Consider the following 14,932-nt stretch of genomic DNA (forward strand, 5'->3'; position numbering starts at 1 on the left):
ATTGTGTGTATTGTGTATAAGCACATGTATATTTGTGTCTGTGTCTCATGAGGTAAAGGATTCTCTGGCCCTGAAGACCTGTTCTCCTGGCCCAGAGCCTTGACCCTGACCGATGCATCCACGGGTGCCGGTTTCCCACGGTCAGGGAGACGAACAGAGCGGGGAGAGGACTGTCTTCTCCCTCACAGCCGGGGACTCTGTCTTTGTTGGAAGTGGGCAAACCGAAGTCCTTCCAAGCCAGTCCTCACCGGGGCTCAGACAACACCTTTGGCTTTCGGGGCAACTTGATACAATGGAAGTTTTATCCTTTTGTCTTTTTTTCTACACATATTTTAATGTAACTGAAATCATGCAAAATGTACAATTGTATACACTGCTTATACACCTGCTTTTTTTTTTTTTTAAGCCTAACGCTAAGACAGCTGATTTTCAGTGTTATTAGAAGCTCTTCGGAAACATCAGTGTATATCCTGCGTATTCTGCGGTGCATGTTCTGTGGTGTGGCCGCGTCCCGATTCACGTACCTGTTCCTGACCTGAGACGCTGAGGCATATCTCCCCATCATGAGTAAAGTTGGCATAAACATTTTTATGCACATTTTCTGTTTTTGTGTTTTTGATTGAACATCAAACTCCTTTTTCTTTGGTTTCTGTCACAGACAATTAAAATGCAAGGAGACAAGCCTTTATTGCTGAGCACAGCATTACATGTGTGTTGCTCTAGATCTGGTTTTCTTTTTTCCTGGAAAAAACATTATTTTATTAGCCGTTGGACCCACCTTGTAATACTTTCTTACTACAGTTTTTGCTACATATCACAGCTTTCAGAATATCACTATTTGGGCACTAATGGAAAGAAAATCAATCTTTCCACCATCGTGAGAGATGAAAATCATTAGTTAATATATGGTTTTTGATAGTTTTGAAAACTTTCAGCTTCAAAGCTCATTAGTGGTAATGCCATATAAATATTTAAGATTATTTTTAAATCTGGGGGAATCTCTATCCAGTTTTTTTTTAACGTATAATTTTAACATACAATGTTATATTAGTGTTGGGTGTGTAACATAGTAATTTGACAATTCTGTACATTATCCGGTGTTCACCACCATAAGCATACCTCATCTGTCACCACACAGTGTTATTACAGTATTATTGACTATATTTCCTATGCTGTACTTTCCATCCCTGTGATTTATTTATTGTATAGCTGGAATTTTGTCCCCCTCAATCTCCTTCATCTATTTCGCTCATCCTCCCACCCCCCTGTTCAGTGGCAAGAACTGGTTTGTTTTCTTTTTTATGAGTCTGGGTTACTGTTTTTTGTTGGTTTGTTCTTTTGTTTTGTTTTTTAGATTCCACATATGCGTGAAATCATGTGATATTTGCCTTTCTCTGTCTGGCTTATTTCATTTAGCAGAATATCCTGTAGGTCCATTGATGTTGTCACAAATGACAAGATCTCATTCTTTTTTACAGCTAAGTAATTAATATTCCATTGTATATATATGTCAAATCATTCATCTATCATTGGACACTTGGGCTACTTCCATATCTTTGCTATTGTAAATAATGCTGCAATAAACTAGGGGTGCATATGTCTTTTCAAATTGGTGTTTTCATTTTCGTTGCGTAAATACCTAGTAGTGGAATTACTGGATTGTATGGTACTTCTATTTTTAATTTTGTGAGGAACATCCATACTGTTTTCCAGAGTAGTTGCACCAATTTCAATTCTACCCACAATGCATGAGGGTTCCCTTTTCTCCACATCCTTGCCAACACTTGTTTTTTCTTGTCTTTTTGATACCAGCCATTCTGACAGGTATGAGGCAATATCTCATTGTGTTTTTGATTTGCATTTCCCTGATGATCAGTGATGTTGTCCATATTTTCATTTGTCTTTTGGCCATCTGTATGTTTTCTTTGCAAAAATGTCTATTCAGGTCTTGTGTCCTTTTTTCATTCTGATTATTTGTGGGTTTTTTTTTTTTTTTTTTCTTCTTTTTTTTTTATTTTTTTTATTTTTATTTTTTTATTCTTATGTTAATTCCCATACATTACATCATTAGTTCTAGATAAAGTGTTCCATGATTCATTGTTCGTGCACAACACCCAGTGCTCCATGCAGAACGTGCCCTCCTCAATATGTGGGTTTTTTTTTTTATGTTGAGTTCTATTAGTTCATTATATATTTTGAGTATTAACTCCTTACCAGATATGTAATTTGCAAAGGTCTTCTCCCAGTCAGTAAGTTGCCTTTCCATTTTGTTTATGGTTTCCTTCCCTGTGCAAAAACCTTTTTATTTTGGTGTGTCCCAACAGTTTATTTTTGCTTTTGTTTTCCTTGCCTGAGGAGACATATCCAGAAAAGTGTTGCTAAGGCTGATGTCCAAGAGATTACCGCCTATGTTTTCTTTTAGGAGTTTTATGGTTTCACATCTCAAGTTTAGGTCTTTAATTCATTTAGAGTGTATTTTTGTGTATGGTGTAAGAAAATGGTCCAGTTTCATTCTTCTGCATGTAGTTGTCTAGTTTTCTTGATGCAATTTATTGAAAATACTATCTTTTCCCCATTGTGTATTCTTGCCTTCCTTGTCCAAGATTAATTGACTGTATAAGTGTGGATTTATATTTGGGCTTTCTATCTGGTTTCACTGATTTATGTGACTATTTTTGTGTCAGTACCGTATTATTGTCGTTACTATACATTTGTAGCATATCTTGAAATCTGGGACCCAAATACCTCCAGCTTTGCTCTTTCTCAAGATTACTTTGGCTATTTAGGGTCTTTCGTGGTTCCATATAAATTTTAGGATTATTTGTCCTAGTTCTGTGAAAAATACCAGATATTTTGATAGGGATTGCATTAAATCTACAGATTGCTTTGGGTATTATGAACATCTTAACAATATTAATTCTTCAGTGCATGAGTATGGTATATTGTTCCACTTGTTTGTATTGTCTTCAGTTTCTTTCATCAGTGTGTTATAGTTTTCAGAGTACAGGTCTTTCACCTCCTTGGTTAAATTTATTCCTAGGTATTTCATTTTCTTTTTTGGTTCAATTGTAAATGGGATTGTTTTCTTTATTTCTTTTATGCTACTTCATTATTAGTGCACAGAAATGTCACAGATTTGTGTATATTAATTTTGTATCCTGTGACTTTACTGAATTTATTAGTTCTAATAGTTTTTTGGTGGAGTCTTTAGAGTTTCCTAAATAGAGTATCATGTCATTTGCAAATAGTGACAGTTCTATTTCTTCTTTACCAATTTGAATGCCTTCTATTTCTTATCTGACTGCTATGCCTAGGACTTCTGGTACAATGATGAATAAAGTGGCAAGATTGGACATCTTTGTCTTGTTCCTCATCTTAGAGGAAAATCTTTCAGTTCTTAACCATTGAGTGTGATGTTAGCTGTGGGTATGTCATATCTGGCCTTTATTATGATGAGGTATGTTCCCTCTTAACCTACTTTATTGCAGTTTTTTTTTTTACAAGTACAAGGTGTAAAATTTTGTGACATATCAAGTTTTCTCATCTACTGACTTATCTTAAATGCTCATTGAGGGGCACCTGGCTGGCTCAGTCAGTTAAGCATCTGCTTTCGGCTCAGGTCATGATCCCGGGGTCCTGAGATTGAGCCCCACATGGGGTTCCCTGCTCAGTGGGGAGCCTGTCTCTCCCTCTCCCTCTGTCCCTCTCCCTGCTTGTGCTCTCTCGCTCTCTCTCTCTCAAATAAATAAATAAAATCTTTTTTAAAAATGCTCATTAAATTAACAACGCTCATTAATCAGCTTCTCATGGTCGATGTCCTTCTTTGCCTGGTTTGAGGGTCTGAGTTTCTGTGAAGACTCCCCTCACTGAGGATGCAGCCTCCCTAGGACTCTGGGCTGTTCTCTGTGTGAGGCTCCCCTGTCTCCCGGCTCAGGTTCCCACTTCTCCAGCGTCCTCACATCCCCGGACCTGGGAGCCAGCCGTCTAGCCAGGGCCCTGTCCACCTTGGCACTGGAAAACTACTGGGGGACCTTATCAGTCAACACAGGCTGTAAAGAGTGAGGCCCACTAAAAACTTTTTCGTGTAGAAAACACTCATGCAAAACAGGTTATCTTGTGGAATGTTCTGATTTGTGGCTTTATCTAATTGCTTTCTCCTGGTGGCATTTAATTTATCCTCCATAAAGCAGAGAAAAGTGGAATAAAAGCTTGATTAGATTTCCATTCATCATTTGGCAAGAACATTATCCTGAAGATCAGAAATAAAAATAAATGTTACTATCTCCACCCCCAAAGGCTGCAGCATAAAGCTGGTATTCAGTGAAAAGTAGCTTTTCATTTTACTGATGCCTGAACCCTGAGAGCCCTGTTGTGTGCCAGTGGTTCCCACACTTTGGGATGGTCATGGAAGAGCAAAATTTCTTGAAGAACATGGGGGACGGATACTTCGCTTTGCAAAGTAAGGCCAATTAGAGCAAAAACTGCCCAACACTATCACAGTCTCCCCTCCCGGAGCAACCCCCACCCCCACCCCAATTTTGTTATGTGTGTTTTACCACAGTGAAATGAAATTCAGCTTGCTTCCCAGTGAGCAGGTGAGTGTGGGAAGCTGTCTCGCCCCCTCCTGGAAAAAGAACAAGAAACAATTTGGGCACAATGGCAGAGGGTCGTCTCAGGAGGTCAGTGCTGACCACCTGGGAGACTGGTGGGAGAGCAAGGCATGTCCAGCTCCCTGGTACGCTCCCTGGTACTGTCGTGTGAGTGTGACCACCAGCCAGGAGCTTCTGGTGCCCCACCTGTCTGGATCATGAGCTCTGAGCAAGCCGGGGTGGAGCGGGCTGTGTATCTTATCTGCAGCAGTGTATTTCCTATCTGTCCCCTGCAAACACTTGTGCACTGTGTAGACTGTCCCAGGGTGCCTGGAGGAGGGCGCCGTGGGGTCACATTTCACCTGCATTCAACCAAACCCTGTGCTCTTGGGGGCCGGGCTCTCCTCCTGTTCAGGTGATCATTGACAGCAAGCCCTGACTGTTCTAGTAACAGTATTTGGCACAGCCTGGATTGGATTTGTGCCCAACTGCTTGGATTCCTCTGAGCTCACTGAGCACTCCACTGTGCAAATTATGGGGCATCAACTGAGAACAGTTCCCCTTTGCAACAGGAATGCACACAACTCAGGTGGAAGAGAGTGGGGCGTGGGGAAGGAGTTCTCCAGCCAGGATGCAGGAACCTGAAAGCTGAACACACATGGCTGACGTGGAAAATATGTCTTAACCCATTTGAGGGACTGTAGTATTTTCTTTTTTTGTTTCTCAACCTTCAACTGTGTTAGTGGCTGAGTAGGATTGGAAGTTAAGTTGAGTCCACGGAAACTGAAGGATGAGCCTAAGGAGAAAGTGTAAACCTCAGTTCCCCAGTTTTCAGCAACCCTCTGCATTTCTTTCCAGTTCTGGGATGTAATTAGCCCCTTTCAGATTCAACCATGATTATAACCCTGCCCTTGGGAATAATTATTGTCCACACTATTGCCCAGAACTATCATATCCCTTTATCCTTCTTTTTATTTTTTTTTTTAAGATTTTATTTATTTATTTGACAGAGACACACAGCGAGAGAGGGAACACAAGCAGGGGGAGTGGAAGAGGAAGAAGCAGGCTTTCCACGGAGCAGAGAGCATGATGCGGGGCTCGATCCCAGGACCCTGGGATCATGACCTGAGCCGAAGGCAGACGCTTAATGACTGAGCCACCCAGGCGCCCCTCCCTTTATCCTTCTTAAAGTAAGTCTGACTGGGAGCCACCTTGCTAAATCTAGTTTCTTGCATTCTTCAGGGAGACTTTCCTGCTCCCCATGGCTGTGCAAGGGTCCTGAGGTCTTAGGAACAGTCTGTGTTTGTGGCGCTTGGTCATCCCAGAATCTGTGACCTGCTCCCCTCTTTGTTAAAGCTGTGCCTGAGAATTTTCCAGAGCCCACCCTCTCTAGACCAGCCTCACACAGCATGAGTGCAAGCAGGCTACTGCCCTCAGCTTTTGAGAAACCCTGCCCCTCTCCCAGGGTTGGGGACACTCTTCTCCCCTCTTCTTCCCACTCCATAGGCAATGAACGCTTCATTCCTTGATGACAGCGACCTTAGGGGAGGTTTTCAGATTGGACCCTGAGATTAGGAAACCTTATCTTCTCTCTTCAAAGCTTGGCCCTCAGGACCCTTGTGGACTCAGGAATTATGTTTGCGATGTCAAAGGCTGAACGGTGACTCTCTCCTCTTTGCCTTTCTGCTGTTCAAATTCTGATCTTTAAGACAAGGAAATCTCTAACTGTAGAGGGGACAAGTTCCTAGAAAAGGAACACAAACAAGAAAAGAACACTAAGATTTTCATTAATTATCGCTCTCCTTGCGTCACACATGACACATTTCTGCAGGTGGCTACAGGACCCCCTTTGGCATCTGATACAGTCTCCCCTGCTGGAGCAACCCCACCCCCACCCCAGGACCTGCTCTTGAAGAAATAACTCAAACATGGGGATCTTCTGCTGGGGAAGAGGGTGGTGGCTCCTGCAGGGAGAAGAGAGGATCTCCCCAGAAGTCAGTGCACAGTCACAGATAAGGAAACACTTTCCAGAAATGTTTAAATGGACACAGTGGCAGAGGGGAGGGACTGTGCCTGGGGTAGTGACCTTGGGGACAGGTTTGGAGAGGCATGTAGTCCCTTGGACTGCAGTATAAACATTAACTATCGTCCTTTGCAATTCTCTCCCATTATCTTCGTTGACAGCCAGCCTTCAATCCCGGGTCTGGCACCGTCCTGCAACACTGCGTGCTGCCTTGTCTGGAGTTACAGCTCCTGAGACCAACTCCTGGCTCCCTGCTTACTGGCTAAAGAAGTTCCCAAACCTCTCTAAGCTTCAGTTCATTCACCTGTAAGATGAGATAAGGGTTTTTACAGTGCTCAAAGGCCATCAGTCAAAGCATAGTGTTCCTGAGTGAGCCATAAATCCCAGTTGTCTACTGGTTTTAAGAAGCCACAAGGAAGTAGATTGGGACTTTGGATACTGTTTTTTTTTTTTTCTCTTTAATTTCGCTTACCAGAACTTTCTAAAATTTTCATAATGATCACCTGTTTTTTTTTTTAAATTAAAAAAACTAAGGAGTAACAGAAGAAATTGCCAAAAGGACAATGGCCAAGATCCTTCTAAGAATCCTTAAAAACAGCCACTACCAAGTCGTTCATGAAAGCTCTAACGGGATGAGACAAGCCAGGGCAATGATGGATTACTGCCCCAACCATATAAACAACATGTGACATGATTGCTCATGAGCCAGGTAACTGTTCACTCATGTTTGCTGGCAAGTCCAGTTTGCCAGGACCAATTGGAAAGTGAATCCACTGAAGTGGAGAAAGTCATTTTTGACTTGCCTATTATGTTTCTGAGAACATGCAAGAGAAGAGGGGGAAGAACACCAGCTTCCCAGATGGATCACCCATGAGCAAGGCTCACTAAGGTGAGTCCGGGAGGCAGCTTTGCATTTTGCCTGAAAATCTCCCCACAGTTGAACCATTTCAGTGCATCGTGCACATTTGGGGGCTCAACAAGCAGGGAATACAGGGCAGGAAGCCATGATGATGGAAGCTGGTTTGGTTGAGAGACTCCAAGGTCACCTTAGTCCTTTACTCTCAACGGACATTGAGCACAGAGCACCCGTGAGAGCGTGTTGGAATGGCTGCAGCTGAGAGTTGTGGCCTCGTGACCCTAATCCTCTGTCCATCTCTGCTGGTCCTAGGACCTCAGCTGCTCGGCCCTCCCTAGACCTCAAGGCCTTGTCACATGTTCTGTTATTTTCCTGTGTTGTCTGACAATTCTGACAAATCTTCAGTCATATATCTTAAGATATGACCCCAACAAGGGTGTTTTGATGATAAGGGCCCTCTTAAATTCCAGAACATCATTAAGAATAATAGTAGTAGCTACATGCTAGAGATTATATGCTGACCACCATGTAATTTATCTTCTATAATCTTTTCAATACTTTCAGAAGTAATCATATGAAATCCAAAATGTCACTTCAACTGAGTACCCAAACTGCTTCTTAACACAGAACTTAATTGCAGTTTGAACCTATCCCACAAAGGTAATATTAACCTGTCAGCCAGGAAGTTTTCATTCTGGTCCAGTGAGTCTGCCACTTAGGTCCTCTCCATCCCTCAAAGAGGTGAGGTGGAAACCTTGCTTTGTCCCCTAGAAAGAGGCATTGCCAGGAACAGTCCTTTCCTTTGGCGAATAATTCTCTGGCCACCACCTTCTTCTATAAAAACCTTCCATGTTGTACATCTCCTGGGAACACCTCTCTACCAGCTCCATGGGGCCCTGCCTGATTCATGAAGTATTTCATAAAGCCACTTAGATCTCCAAATTTACTTGGTTGAATTTTGTTATTTACCAGGAAAAAGAATTTCCTCTGGCCTTTAAGGTCCTTCAAGTTGGACTAAGAATCTAATTGATCCAAGGCAGATTTACAGGAGAAAATCAAATTTAGTTTTGTACATACAGGGAATCCATATAGGCATGAAATTCTAAAGACGGGCAGGCAACACAGGGTTCACAGGACATCCAGAGATAAGGAGAAAGATCAGGACTGGGAATACAAAGAGGAGGGAGACTGTTAGCCGGCAGGTGAAAGGAGATGTTGGAAAGCAAAGGTTGTCCTGTTGTACAGGTTAGTTTCTCAGGTAAGGAGGAATCTGTTAATGCCCTCTTCCTGCTAAGGCAGGCAGGTGAGGGAGAGGTAAAGAGTTTTTCCTAAATCAGCTGGATTTTGGTTGCTTTTAACTCAAAAACAATCTTTATGCCAAAGTGGCCCATCTTAAGGCAGCCTACCCTTGGCCCCTACACAATTAAAAAAATTTACTCCAAAACTTGATATTTAATCTACTTGTATTCGCAATTATGTGCAGATTACTTATGAAAACTTTATTAAGCATTAGACAAAGTCAATTTTATCCTAAGCTATTATGTTTTTTTAATTGATGAAAGATCTTATTCTTATAAGAATCTTATTCTTTGAAGGGGGGGAAATCGGAGGGGTAGATGAACCATGAGAGATGATGGACTCTGAAAAACAAACTGAGGGTTCTAGAGGGGAGGGGGGTGGGAGGATGGGTTAGCCTGGTCATGGGTATTGAGGAGGGCACATTCTGTATGGAGCACTGGGTGTTATGCACAAACAACGAATCATGGAACACTACATCTAAAACTAATGATGTAATGTATGGGGATTAACATAAGAATAAAAAAAAGAATCTTATTCTTATTCAACAACTTATTTAGCTAGTAAACTCAGAATTAAAAGTCTTTATATTTACTGTTGATAATTCTAAAGATGTGTTTGTGTTAGTTAAACCATCAACCTTAAAGTAGCATTTATATCAAATAATTTTCTAGATCATGTGAACTTGAAAAGCACTTGGGTTAGTTTTTACCTTTTGGAGTTTTAGAATGCCCAATGCTTACTGTCACTTGCCTTCAAACCAACTAAATAGAGGTCTTCACAAGTTAATTTTGGCAATGCCATCCGAAGGTAGAAGCATTTACAACACATCTGTAGATGACCATGAACATACAGAGAGTTGCAGATGTTATAGCTTCCATTGTAAAATTACTGTCACGAAATTGGTACAAAACACAGTAGTTTTGTGGCATCTGGCTGGCTCAGTCAGTAGAGCATGTGGCTCTTGATCTCGGGTTTGTGAGTTCCAGCCCCATGTTAGTAAGAGAGAGTACTTAAAATATAAAATCTTAAAAAACAACAACAACTAACTTTCATGTTTGGACCTGTTTTTATTTTTCTGGTAGATGGAATAAGTTAAGGTTATTTGTCTAGAGGGCTAAAGTTTTTTTTGTTTTTGTTTTGTTTGTGGAGAAGACACTTAAGATTTGTATTTGTTGTTGGCAAATCAAGTTTTAAATGGCCTTGCCTTCCATGTTTGGTTGGTAAGAATAATCTCCTTGGAATCTGCATTGTGAAGAGATGAGCCACGTAAGGAGCTCCTGGAGAAAATGAGTAGAACACTCAATGTTTATATTTTGAAGGCACAGGGAAAAAATACAAGCACTTTCTAGAAGGACTTTTGATCTCTTTGGGCCAGAACTTTTACAATACTTACAAGCCTTTTGGGATAAATAAGGGAGGTTTCGGGATTGGTAAAAAGGATTGGTGTTCTTTGAATTGTTTTTGCAACCAGACCTTCTGTCCTGTAAAGACTAGATTTGTAAAACAAGGACATCTGTTTTTAGTTTCTCAAAGAATGGACTTCTTGCTTTAATAATATCAAAGGACTGATGCGCCCATCCACCTGTGAGAAAGTCTTCCTCTGAGTAAATTTTGCTTAACAGAAAAGGCCTAAAAATTTAAAAGAGAAAAATGAGAACTAAAAAATTCTATCAGGCTCTAAATATCAGCTTTTAATTTGGCCAAATTTTTTATTATACAGTTATTAAAATTTTTAAAAATATATTGTCAGATCTTAGCCAGGAAAAACAGTAACACTTTCTGGCAATATTAAACAACATCATGGGCCCAAAAGATATCCTTCAAGAAGGTGTAAACAGTACTATTTTTACATGATGTAGAACCACTCCCAAAGATAGCCCAAGAGAGAGCTGAGGCAGCTGGAAAGCCAAGTCACATTTTTAGGATGTAAAACCAGAGGGATGAGAGGAAACTAATTCCAGGAGAAAGGGATCCATAACCAATGGGTCTGGACTTGGAAAGGAAGGGATAATGTGAATTTTTGTTTCCCTCTCTCACCTGGGCTCAGGAAGAATTGATTTAAAAATGTAACAAACAAAGAAACAAAGTCTGGGGACCCTGCCCAAGTTGGAGAAATGTTTTACTCTGGCCCTCAGTTCAGTCCTTGACCAAGGATGACAGGCATCTTGGGAGGATCACCTGTCACCTCAGGCAGTTTCCTGTGAGGAGGTGAGTGTCTCTTCAGGTGGAAAGGCACCTGAGACGGGAAAGTAGCAGACGGAGCACTCAGGGAAGGGAGGATGGAGGAGCTGTAGGAGACAAGTCAGTCTTACGGACTTTGGTCTTTTTTTTTTTTTTAAGATTTTATTTATTTATTCATGAGAGAGAGAGAGGCAGAGGGAGAAGCAGGCTCCCCGCCGAGCAGGGATCCTGATGCGGGGCTCTATCCCAGGACCCTGGGATCATGACCTGAGCTAAAGGCAGACGCTTAACCATCTGAGCCACCCAGGCGCCCATACAAACTTTGGTCTTAAGCACCTCTCATGTTTCTAATTTTTCAATACCTTTTTGTGATGAATCTTTCAATGTGACTATTTTGGAATGTTGAAGGCTTTTGGAGGCTTCTTTGTATTAATTAAAGTAGGCATCCCATTCTGTGTATTTAGATTGGGAACACTGACTTTCATACACTTCTTAAATGAACAGTCCTGTCCAACTGGAATATTCCCCATAATGGACACTGTAATTCTAGGTTATTTTTAATAAATTTTTTTTTTATCTTGCTAGATATCTGTACCTTCTGGGACTATAGTTCTTAGGCAGAAAATAAGCAGGTGTGCCAGAAGGTACCACGTCTGATTAAAATGTAAGGATCCCAGTAGCTAAGGCTTTGGGTTTCGTGGAGCCGAGCTAATACCTAAGAGGGAGGTGCCATGGGGTTGAGGACTGTGTCATGTTTCACAGGGTACCAAGTTGCAGGGAAATCTTCTTGAGGTTGACAGGTGACCTAGTATCCATCTAACCTGCTCTGTGACCACCTTATCCTAACCCGGGAGTCTGTTTGAGATGGCCAGAGATCTAGTAGCCTTTATTTTTTTAAATTTTTTTAAGATTTTATTTATTTATTTATTTGAGAGGGAGAGAGAGAAACAGCATGAGAGGGGATAGGGTCAGAGGGAGAAGCAGGCTCCCCGCCGAGCCGGAAGCCCGATGCGGGACTCGATCCCAGGACTCCGGGATCATGACCTGAGCCGAAGGCAGTCGCTTAATCAACTGAGCCACCCAGGCGCCCTCTAGTAGCCTTTAAATGCTCAACCCATGCCCATCAATTTGTGAGGCTTTTTGGCTTCCAAGATCCTGCTAGCAATAACAGTTATGTACACAAAATAAGACAAACAAACATGTACCTTCATGTATCAGCAGAACTGCGTCCTGGCACTAAGAAGGCCCTGTGAGAACCACGACCCATTCCCTTGAGGAGCTTGCTGAGGTTTTCCACATGGGGAATGTGACCTGAAAGGCCTGGGTTGGCTCAGGGCAGACCCTTCTGTCAGCTCAGTGGGGCTCCAGGCAAACATGCCAGCACCACTGGGCTCCTGGCATAACCTTCTGCAGCTCAAGCTGACACGCCCTGTAAAGGAAAGCCACCTAGATCCGGAGCTCCGAGGCAAAAAGAGAGACAAAACAGAGCTCTGACCCAGAGGAGCTTACCGCCAGTGCTGGGGAAGGGGGAGAAGACCCAGAACTCAAGGGTTCGTGGGCACCACCCCTGTGTTTTCCTTGTCCTGAATGCTGCCGGGAGTTTACTCCACATCTAGTCCCTGCCACCAAATCAAAATTCAACCAAGTAAATTTGAAGATCTCATTGGCTTTATGAGAGGATTCATGAACCAGACAGCGTGCCATCTAGCAAGTAGAAGGGAACTCAGCTGAGCTAAACAAAAGAAAGGTTTTAAAAACCAGAGAGAAAGCATAAAAAGAAGAAGAAAGGACTTTATTTGCAAAGAATGCATTGTTTGGAGCAGGTGGCCCTGCTCAGGGGAGCAGAAGAGTCTCTCAGCCAATTCCTCAGATGGGCCAGGAAATTCCATGTTGGCTCTTTCAAGGTTACATTGCTGGGAGTTGAACCTGAAGTTGGGTTAGGTACTAAGTCTTGGTTTCCTGAATTGGGGCCTTAACCTAAGTGACCCCAGTTTGGGCCTATGGATTTCTTTCTCACAGCCCTCACAAGAAAGCAGTATGGAATGAGCCCTCCTCTGTGTTAATGCCTGCCATGTAGTGCATTCAGTCCACAAGACTCCTCTGAGGAAAACAGAATCACTGCCCCACGTCCTCCATGAGGAAACTGAGGCTGAGGGTGCTGGGGAGCCTGCCGGGGGTGGGAGGGCCCAGCCACGAGCTGCAGAATGCCCGAGCTGGCCCAACCTGACTCCCAACCCCTGTATGGAATCCCTTTGACCCCTGCCCTCCCTAAGCAGAGAAGTGCTGGAGACCTGGTGTGAGGAGGATCACGGGGGCGGCGGGGGGGGAACGGGTCTCAGGGGCATGGGTCCGGAGAAGGAGGCTGTGACCCACTGTCTAGATGTGTGGAGAGCAAAACTGATCTTCAGAGGGCAAAATCATGGTCTCCTGATGAATACTTTTTTGCTTAAAATAGCATCTTTCTTAAACTTATTTAAATTAAATCTCAAGAAAAACACATTGGATACTGAGGAAAATAATAATCCATAATGCAGAGAGTGGGGAGGAAAAAGCAGTTTCTACATTCCACCTTTCCTCATTTTATTAAACCATATTTTTCTGGAAATAAAGCATTTCTGTTGGCTTTGAGAAGGAAGAAGAATCTCTGCCTAATGGAGACAGGAAGAGGAGAATTACAGAATACCATGCCTTCCCTGGACACCACTCCGTGTGTCCCCTTTCTTTCCATGGATTTGGGCAAGTGTTTGGGGATTGCCAGGCCACGCCAGATTCTTCCAAAACCCAGAGGCATCCCATCCTGAAACAGTGCTAATAAATCTGTCTGTGGGCTCTGTTTCTTCCACTTGCCCCCACCTTTGTCTGGAATAATCAGGGACCGCTAGACTAGATTATGGTGTTCTCAATCCTCAGGGAGATTTTAACCCACAATTCTAGGACTGAAGGACATGCAGGCTGAGGCTGAAAACCTACTTGGGCCTCCCTGTGACTTCTATTCAGGAGCCACCTGCCAGAGCATGAATTTGGGGTACTAAGTTGATCTGGGTCCCCAGAGAAGGTATGGACCTCCCCTCAGCACTGTCCCTGGTCCCCCAGCTTCCCCTCCTCCAGGTCAACTGACTCACGCACCACTTGTCCAGGTGCCTTGTCACCTGCCAGTAGGCCCAGAGTCAGAAGTTCTGCACACAGGCAGGCGGATCAATCACGGTGTAGACACGTGGGGGGTAGGGCTGGCCCTGGGAAAACCAGGGCCTTCCATGCAAAGCCTGGGACCCTCGCCCAACCTGGGAGACCCCTAGACTTGCACCTGTGACTGGGTCAGAGTAGCTGTAACTGCCACAGCTGAAGCCAAGGCCGGTCCTGAGGGGCGGGGCCGGTCCCCAAACCAGCTTGGCCACCGCATTTTGGGTCAGAGGTTCAGGGCTCGCTGGAGGTACTGTCCTCAGGCTCAGCCCCGTCGTACACCCCATCTGCCGGGTTACAGGACGGTATTGCTACGTGTTCCCGTTCACATGCCCCGGAAGCAGCAGGAGAGTCGCAGGGCAGGGAGCAGGGCAGCAGGCCCCCAGGACGTGTCACATCCTTAGTCTTCCTCACAGCCTCATGGAAACACTTGGGAGGATAAATGCAATCTTTTTGCTCTACCATAGCGGTTCTAACATCTCAGAAGGAAGGATGGCTTTTTAGGTGGTTTGGTCTAAGCAGAAACCCATGTGTTTTCCCTTCCTAGGTTTTGGAACATGCATCCTTCTCTCCTCCTGGCTGCCCTTTGCTTGGGAACAACAACCAAGCTGTATGACGAGGTTGGTAACCGCTGCGGTGTCCAGTGAGACCCCCAGGGAATGTTCTGTGCTGGTGCGAGCTCACAGCAGAGAGTAGCTGCTTGAGGCCGCTCTAACCAAGGCGGTAAGCGGGGCACCGTGACTGCACAACGGCGGGGGCGTATGTCCGGCTGCGTGGTTGCTGGAGAGCAGCTCCCGGAGCGTC

The 14,932-nt window shown here is 43.7% G+C and overlaps 1 long non-coding RNA gene across 2 annotated transcripts; it reads left to right on the plus strand.

The window, feature by feature from the left end:
* Window positions 1-6: 6 nt before the first annotated feature.
* LOC145719830 (uncharacterized) lies at window positions 7-14,901 on the plus strand. 2 transcript variants are annotated; one of them, XR_014142630.1, is made up of 4 exons: window positions 7-567; window positions 5,600-5,779; window positions 6,774-7,501; window positions 14,676-14,901. It is a non-coding gene; the product is annotated as an uncharacterized LOC145719830 (long non-coding RNA). The 2 variants fall into 2 exon arrangements; XR_014142629.1 differs by lacking the exon at window positions 14,676-14,901 and having other exon boundaries at window positions 6,774-13,781.
* Window positions 14,902-14,932: the final 31 nt, after the last annotated feature.

Source organism: Leptonychotes weddellii, unplaced genomic scaffold (genome assembly GCF_054177405.1).
Source record: "Leptonychotes weddellii isolate Sample4059 unplaced genomic scaffold, ASM5417740v2 HiC_scaffold_750, whole genome shotgun sequence".
Taxonomy (NCBI): domain Eukaryota; kingdom Metazoa; phylum Chordata; class Mammalia; order Carnivora; family Phocidae; genus Leptonychotes; species Leptonychotes weddellii.